Here is a 9,366-nt window from a genome sequence, read left to right as displayed (position 1 = left end):
CGGAGGTGGACCCCCAGGATGCTCGCCTCCCCCGCTTGCCCACGAGGCTGGTGGACGGTGGAGGAGCTGCCGGACTCGGGACGGGAGGTGCTGGGCCTCCGATAGTGAGGGTGCCTATCACGCGGTCCTCCGGGACGGACACCAGAGTGGGACGAGAGGAGACCTGATGGCAGCTGGGAGAGGAGCCTTTGACTAGCTCCTCTCGGAGCTGCAGCCGTTCCACTAACTGTGGGAACGGCTGGTATACCATCTCCTCCCGCTCCGGAAAGGGTGGAGGATCGTCCATCCCGGCCACCAGATAGGCACGGACCAGCATCTCGGGAACGGACGCCTTCCTGGCCTCGATGTCCCGGGCGTAGTCCAGCAAGGGGCGCTGGCGCTGGGCAGGGAATGGTCCTCCTCCAGCGTGGGACTGGGAGGCGATCGCCTTCCACCACTCCGGATTGGAGGTGCAAGGCCACCGGGAAATGGTTGCACCGTCCATGGCTGCCTGCTGGGTTCAGTAGTTGGCTCGTGTATTCTGTCACGGCAGGTAAGGTGGCGTGGAAGAACCCAAGCGCAGGCAGTGGGGATGAAGGGGTTAACAAAATAATACTTTATTTACACAAAACACTTCACAAACAAAACACCCACTATGGGGATGACAAAACTAAGAATACAAACAAAAGACTTCCCACGTGGGGGCAAAACGTAAAACAAGAATAGCAAAACTAAACTAAAAACACGACCAAACGTCTAAACACACAGCAGGGTAACTAAGGCAAAAAAACACAAAACTCACAGTTCAGGGACAGGGCAAGAAACAGGCTTACGGGCAACAACTTGCGAACATGAACAAGGTACACGTACACATACATACACAATACACGAGCACAAGACAAAGAAACATGAGGGCATTTATAGGTAAGACAAACAAAGGATAACGAGCGAGGGCAGGCGTGGAACATAAGACACTGCAGGGAGGCAATACATGAAACGAGAGGGGCGGGGCCAATGACAAGACACTGGAGAGAACTCATATTATGTTAAGATAGACAATAATATGATTCTCTCCACATAAAACCTAAGGGCTCTGTCCCGATCCTGCCACATGACTAGAAATTCATAAACAAGAAGGTAGGACCGTGACAATATTTGTCTATTAATTTTCCTATTAGCCTACTTTCAGGGATCGACAGGTAACGTCTCAAAGATCGACCAGTCGATCGCGATTGACGGGTTGTCGACCACTGCTGTAGACCTTGGATTGAAGACTATGCCTCGATTTCTCACCCACTCTATGACTTGTTGAAATACCAGGTTAAAGATTCCGATACTGTTTGTATGGAAGAAATTCATCTCAAAGCTTTCAATGATTTGAAGAGAGCACTATGTCAAGCACCAGCATTAGGAATTGCACAGTCTAATAGGCCTTTCGTGCTTTATGTCCATGAAAACTTAGGCTTTATGACTGCATGTCTGATGCAAGATCATGAGGGCAGTTTACGCCCAATTCATTACTATTCTGGTAAACTGGACATAGTCACTCAAGGTATGGGCCCATGTCTTAGAGCAGTGCAGGCAGTTCATCTAGCTCTTCAGGCTTCATCTGGAATGGTGTTAGGACAGACAGTAAACGTAAGATGCCCTCATGCAGTATCCGCACTAATGAATCAAGCAAAAGTCACTTCTGTCACCTCCTCTCGTTGGGGAAATTGGTTAACAACCCTCACAGCCCCGAACATTGTTTTACAGCATGTGCCAGTCACGAACCCATCCTCATGTATGATGTCTGCAATGACTGAAGTTGTGTTAGAGGATGTCGGAGAAATGACTCATTATTGTGTTACACTTACATACGCACCTACGAGTGAAGTGACAGAAACTCCCATAAAGAATGCAGAATTGGAGTTGTTTGTTGACGGTTCAGCTCAAGTCATTGAAGGTAACAGACAAGCAGGTTATGCAGTCACTTCCACCACTGAAGTGGTAGCTTCAGGTCGTCTTTCAGATCATTTTTCAGCTCAAGCTGCAGAACTAGTAGCCTTAACTAGAGCATGCACGCTAGCTTCAGGATCGGTTGTGAATATCTACACTGATTCCAGGTATGCTTTTGGGGTAATTCATGATTTTGGTGTCATTTGGCAAAGTAGACAGTTTCTTACTTCTGCTAGATCCCTCATTAAGCATGCTGGATTAGTAAAAGATCTAATGTTTGCCATGAAACTTCCAAAGAAATTAGCAGTGATCAAAGTGAAAGCACATCTCACAACTAATACTACGGAAGCAAAAGGTAATGCTCTTGCTGATGCAGCTGCTAAACATGCTTGTTCCTATGCAACTGTACAAGTGTGTTCAGGAAGTACAGCACAGAAGACAATTCTGCCTTCTGAATCAATCATTGATCTGTACAAAGACGTTCCTCTATATGAAGCATGGACATGGTTAGACAAATGAGCCACAGTGGATTCATCCGGCTGCTAGACCAAAGGGGGAAAGTATGTCACTCCCGAATCACTGCTGCCATATTTGGCTCAACAAATACACAATTTGGGCCACAGTGGTCCAGCAACGATGAATCACAGGTTCTCAAATCAATGGTGGAATCCAAAATTCAGAAATTTAGCCACTGAAACAGTCAAGAGATGCTTTACATGTCAGAAAAATAATGATGTGCCAGCAGTTGCAGTGTTGTGTCAGGTAAGGAAAACCTGGACTCATGTGTCACACTGTAAAGTTGTTCCCCCACCTACAGGGATAGGATAGGACACGCGGACCAGTGAGGAGCCTAGGGAAGAACCGAATGCAACAGGCTTCGGAGGCCAGCCCTGCGGTGAAGACTCCCTCATAGGCCTTCCCCATCCACTAGTCCATCCTTACCTCACTGTTCTTTAGGTGTCACAGGAATTAAGAAATAGGGAAAGAAGGAACAACAATAGCAGACTCACATCGAACAAAGGATAAAATCCTAGTATTTGCAGTCTTTTACCACAGATACTGCCCTGTCTTCTTTTGTTTTCTTTCTTACTCTGTGCAGATACCACTTGATGGCTGTCCCGAGACCCATACACACCGACCTCCTCATCTACGTATGAAGCCATAACCTCTAAAAGACAACTAGACCCACTGCCGAGCCAACTGTCACGAAAAAAAATAAAAAATAATACAAAACGCAGAGAATCACATACAGGAACTTCAGTCATCCATAAACATGATCAAGATTGTCGTACTAGTAATCATCATGGACATCGCACAAAGTGTAGACTCCAGAAACAACATATTCTTAGAGCTGATGAATACTGTATGTCAAGAATTGCCTTGTTTGCTGGAAAGAACGTTTACATGCCACACCTGCCTTCAGTAGGAGCAGGAATCCCATGGGTGGCACACCCCATCTCCAATTGTGACACGTGTACCTCATTCGAAGTTTATACCAATGGAATATACAACAAGAGTACATGTCACAACATCACAACTCCTCCAGCTTCTCCGTGTTCCATTCCAGGACTCACGTGTGCACAAATATGGTGGTCAAGAACTCTTGGAGCATTCATCCCATTTTATGGTGTTATACAGGCCCTTGATCAAGTCAGAAGCTTATCGAATTCTGTACAGTAACTGGCCAATGATACGGCTTTGGCCCTGGGTAACATTACGTACACTCTCGCTTTGCACAATATAATTATTCTGTATTATACATTCTTGCAACGCAAGGGGGAGCCTGCACCATTATCGGCCCTGAGTGCTGCACCGGGGTAATGGATCCTACAGAGGACTTGAACAAAATCCAACAAGATATTCTTGATCTTTCAGCAAAATTACACCAGATGACTGAAGATACTTCTTCATGGTTCGGAAACCTGTTAGGTAAACCCTGGCTGTGGATCAAGGAAATAGCAATTTTGCTGTTGTTTTTCCTACTGGTGTACTATATGCGTCCACAGTATCAAATGTTTCATTCAACACATGACTCACGTCCATCGCGAGGAAATGACAGTTCCAACCAGAAAAGACTATTACCCGTAAGAACTTCACGGACTATAGCTGCATGTTTGTTTCTGTGTCAACATGCCGTTCGTCACTACAGACAATCCACACAGAGCAAGTGCTATGTGCCTGTAACGATCACAGGTTACAAGAATGAACTTTTAAGTGTCTAAATTTGTATTTTGTGAGTTATTAGAACTCTCAAAGGGGGAACTGTGGGATTACAAATGTATAAAATGTTATATCTAGGTTCCAATGTGATAGCATATAAACTAAGAAAGTTATGTACATTGTGTTTCACATTTTGAGGTAAAGATGATGACATTCTAAGAAGATCAAGTCAGGCAGCCCAGGTGTCTGAGACATTACCCTTTCGTCTTTATGCACTTCCTGACCATTGGGCAGGGTCCCAAGTTAAAGGTGAATGCTAAGCTCAAGGCACAGTTGTGCCTTTGTCTCTATGATAATGTGAAGGTATGTGCATTACTGTCAGGCTGATTGGATTAGCACCTATGCATTTGAATGACACTGTTATGCTGATGAGATCAGGGCTGGGAAAATTCCGGTAACGGGCTGATTCCTGTGCTGCATTTGCATGCTTTGTTTAAATCGTCTCCACCTCTATGTATCCCTCCCCCTTGAAAGGTATAAAACTCTACTGTGCTGAGCTATAGTCAGACTTGGATGACTGCAGCGACGCACAGCGAGTCCTCATTAAAGAGTAACTTCTGTATGAAAGATATCCCAACGTCTCCTGGTCTCTGCTTCGACGAGGAAAAAGTTTCCACAATGTTGACATGACTAATTGGAGTCATGTGTATACCACCATCAAAACAACAGGACAACATTCCAAAAGCAGGCATGTGTTACGCTCCACAAACACATACACATCACTTACAAGAATAACTGAGAATTCCTTCTAACTTGCCTACTAGACCGACTAACGGCAAAAACCCTCCCAGCTTCCATGGAAAAATCTGTTATAAATCGCACACTTTGTCAGCTGCATAATGTCACACTCACTCACTCATATGCCAATAATTTTACTCAGAAGGCCTACATGGAAGAGAAAGAAAGTTTAAGTTATGCTTTCTCACATACTCCTCACCATACTCTCTTACTCACCCTCCCCCACCTCTCTCTCTCTCTCTCTCTCTCTCTCTCTCTCTCTCTCTGCCCCTCAGTGTACCCACAGCCCACCCTGAATGGTTTAACTAAGTGCTTAAAAGGTTAAACAAATAACTTATTGAGTCTAATTAAATGGTTGTCCATATAACATTTAACACTTAAAAATCAAAGAACGTGGGATTACAAAACAGTCAACCAGTGCAGCTCTAAGGTAAACTGCCCCAGGTAACAGACAATCCGGTCAAACTAGTTTTTCACACTTGATCAGGCACATATTGGAAAGGGGGTCTCTGTAGTTGAGAGGTTAACCCTTTACTTGCTTCCAGGGAATTCAATTTAAATGGATAGTTCACCCAAAAATGTCTTCATTTTCTCACCCCAAAGTTGATCCGTTGAACACAAAAGAAGATATTTTGAAGAATGTAGGAAAGCAAACCGTTTTGGGCCACTTTTGACTACCATTGTAATTTTTCCCATGGTAGTCAATGGTGGCCAAGAACTGTTTGGTTACAAGCAAATATCTTGCTCTGTGTTCATTAGAACAAATTAATTTATACAGATTTGGAACCACTCAGGTTAATATTTTTTGGTGAACTGCCCCTTTAAAGATGGCAAATAAACAAAATTTGTGACTTTTAGTCTGTCTATATGTTTGAATCAATATATACTATGGTAGCCTTAAAAGTTGACAAAATGTATTGTAATGAAATATTTGTATTTATTTTGACAGATTTTAGTGTATGGTTAATAACTGGGATGAAAACAAAGGCTATTGGCTATTTTAAAAATGTGAAAAAGCCCTTTAAATATGTCAATCCCCTGTCAATCCCAATACAATAGGAAATATGTCAACGAAGGGAGGAAAACAAAGACCAAATATCGTTACATTATAATTGCAAACCAAACATTACAACAAGTGTGCAGTGTCCCTAAGAGAGAGAGAGCATTTTAACAGATTTCGTGGCACTAGCGTGGACAGAATGTCCCCATCTGCCACCATCTATACTTTTCTCAGTCAGAGCTAAACAACTCTGTAAACTCTCTCTCCCATTGCACTCACATTCCTGTCTTTGGCTTTCGTCCAATTTCTGTAGTCCCTCCCTCATTCTCTACAGACTCTATACGTCAACCTCTCACACTTCTGCCACCCATTTTACAGCCTTGACTGGAGGTGTATTAAAGCGCACAAGTACTCTTTTATGGCAGATGCATCTACTTGACCATGCTTTACTTTCCAGAGTACTTCCCTGGGGACACAATATGATCCCCTCTGTGGGGCCGCATACATCTGTGCCGAAAAACCTCAAGCGAATCTAATATAAAAGCGCGTTTACAGTCTCCTATAGTGAAACAACAGAAGCCAAAGTTAAAAGCCAGATCTGGTCATTGTTATAGCTCATTTGATGCATTGTTGCACTCACTGATCTTTCTTCAGACTCATTTCCCCTGGTTCTTGCAGTGTGCGTTCAATATGACCAGGACATCCGTTTAAACCAGCTAAGGAAATCACTTGAGTTCAATCAATTGTGTGGGTCACAACTTCTGCATCTATATTGTGCTTAAGGCAGCCCTGTCAGAAAATTACATGTTCCTTTTCGGTTTTCACCTGATAATGATTTCCTCTAATTTTCCTTTCTTACATAACAGTGGTATATGCCGACACATTATGTGATGTTTTTGTATTCATATACTGTGAGGTGTTTCTCAGACTCTCCATTGTAAAGTTTACAACCACAGTATTTGTTAGCACTACGATATAATTAAAAAAAATAGTGAAGTTATGAATTCCAGCCATATAAAAAATAAACTGCTTTTTTGAACACTTTGTTTTTCTGGTTCAATTTAACTTTCACACAAACAGTTAAAAACACCGGCCCTTCAGTCGCAGCATTTACATTTATATGAATCTTTCTATACCATAGCCTACTATATTATCTAACTATCACTCTCAGTCTCAACTAACTTGTTATAGCAATGTCATATACTTTCATACGTTCAAATGTTTGCAGTCTTTCCCTAGACCACAGAATTACAAATGGTTAACTGAGGGTTAATGAGATTTGATGTCTCTTTTACAAATGCTTCAAATGTTCACAGAAAGTGACAACACATACAATAACATATTTGCACTTATTAAATCGTCCAATAAAGGTGGAAAATGATACTTTTTAACATAAACAGACCTCATTCTTACTTTGCACTGATGTGCACTATTACATGTCAATGACAAAATATGATTTTCCTCTTGAAGAGATCTGAGGCTGGACAGTTCTATGTAGCTCAAATTCAGTCTTTAGAGATGCAAATAATGGTTTCTGTAAATAACAGTAAAGATATCCCTCCATTTATGAGCAACAGCAAGACTGTTTTAAGCATTATTTGTAAGAGAAGGTAAACATACGGTGTGGTGTACCTTAACAGTTTCTTCCAAACCTTTAAGCATGTCAGATTGTTGGCAGATGAACAATAAACGAATTATTTCACAGAAACATCTATTCCAAAGAAGAATAAGTGACTTTATTTTTCATATTTTTTGAATGTGTTTACACTGCTCACAAACAACATAGCACAAAAACTCTCAATGCACGAGCAAGTCATGGCAATACTACACTGCACACCAAATCATGTAATGCCCTTGAGTCCAGTTAAGTCTAGCCCTGTGATACATGATACCACATTACGTCATGTACGGTGTGAATAAAGTGATTTTCTTTGCACCCCATGCATTTCTTCATGCATTTTAGACAGTAAATAAAAGATCCCAAGATCTTTTACCAGCATGCAGGGTGACAGAGTAAAAAGCATACATGTCACAAAACCCAAACAAATCTTCACAATTGTGCAATAAAGTCTTGAGGTCTTGAAGAGCAATTAACTAAAATAGTAAGTTAAGTAACCACTTTAAAAACACCTTAAAGTTATGTTTATGTTAACAAAAATCCATTATGTCTTTAAAGCCATGAAGCCTTTACTGTCAAAACCAGCAGTGTGGTGTGTCAAGCAATACAGATCTCAGAAAAAAAACTCCTCCTCACCCTTTTAAAAGGCAAATGTTGTTTTCTCAAAGGCAGCGCTGGTGAAGCATTCTCTGAGACCTTTTCCTGGATGCGGTGTTGCTTTTTATCCCGGTTGTAGTGAGGTTTATGTAGAGCCCAAGAGAGAAAGAGAGAGAATACACTGTAAACTTACTGAAGAGTGTAGGGCAGAAGCAAGAGTGGGAAGCACATGGGAGGAAAAAATCCCTGAAAGGGGGGAGGGAGCTTCTCCAATACAGTATCAAATTTCTTGTGATGTCATGTCACGTACAACAAGTATGTGCTGCTCTCTGTTAAGACAAGGGACAGTTCAGTTTTTTCAAAGGGCTGTCTTTGTTTATTGCTTATTCACAAGTCATGCATTTCACAAGCAGATTCACGTTTTGAGAAGAGAGAAGAACTTAAATAGTTTACACTGGTAAAATGTTAGATTCTAAAAAAATGGTGAAGGAACTTTTGTTCTTATAGTTGCGTGCATGGCAAGAAATGCATTTTTAGTGTATATGACTGTGCATTCCAATTAATATCAATCGAACTGCAGTTGGTTTGTTTTGATTTAACTCCTAAAATACAGCTACCTAACACAATTAAAACATGATAACATAATATAAAACATGACTTATCTCATTTTGGAACCAAACTCTTCATATACATACACACGCACGCACAAACACAGACATATTTGTTCAAACAAATATCAATGCAGAAATGTTTAGAAGGCACCTGCAAATCTTTAGACCTCAGACATTTCTGAGCAAAAATAAAAGAACCTGTTGGGATTGTCATAAACTAAGCTTTCCTCGACAGTGACAGGTGTGCATGCTTAAAAACTCGTGTCTAAGAGAACGTCCTGTCCCTTTTTTATCCTGACACCCAAGGAACCAAAAGTAAAATATACAGTATATTTATATAAATAACTAAGAGATCACTATTCCGACAAAATGTTGACACATACATAAGCATATAACTTACAACGAGTGATATTCAATAGTAAAACAGGCTTTACCGTTCGCAAACACCTAACAGCTTCTGTTTGCTTGCCTGTTTTACTCTGACTATTACTCATTGTTTAATAACAAAACAAAAAGGAAAAACAGAATTTCGTAATTTCTATGTTTTTTGGTTAAGAATAAAAAAACCGCTTATAATGTGACTGTTCTGAGCCGATCTCTCCAACCAACAACATCTGAAACATTCCAATTCGTTCCTGACCTGGACCATGCACGTGCATACGCGT

General features: G+C 41.3%; 1 protein-coding gene across 1 annotated transcript in view; it reads right to left on the bottom strand.

Annotated features, from left to right (window-relative positions):
- Nucleotides 1-9,324, bottom strand: part of slc38a5b (solute carrier family 38 member 5b) — a 41,931-nt gene extending 32,607 nt beyond the window's left edge. Inside the window, exon 1 of the mRNA XM_057357242.1 lies at nucleotides 8,130-9,324. The gene's annotated coding sequence lies outside the window, so the exon portion shown is untranslated. The remainder of the gene's footprint in view (nucleotides 1-8,129) is intronic.
- Between the last annotated feature and the right edge of the window lie 42 nt (nucleotides 9,325-9,366).

This window comes from Triplophysa rosa, linkage group LG17, assembly GCF_024868665.1.
Source record: "Triplophysa rosa linkage group LG17, Trosa_1v2, whole genome shotgun sequence".
NCBI lineage: Eukaryota > Metazoa > Chordata > Actinopteri > Cypriniformes > Nemacheilidae > Triplophysa > Triplophysa rosa.
This window is presented reverse-complemented; position numbering and strand designations above follow the sequence as displayed.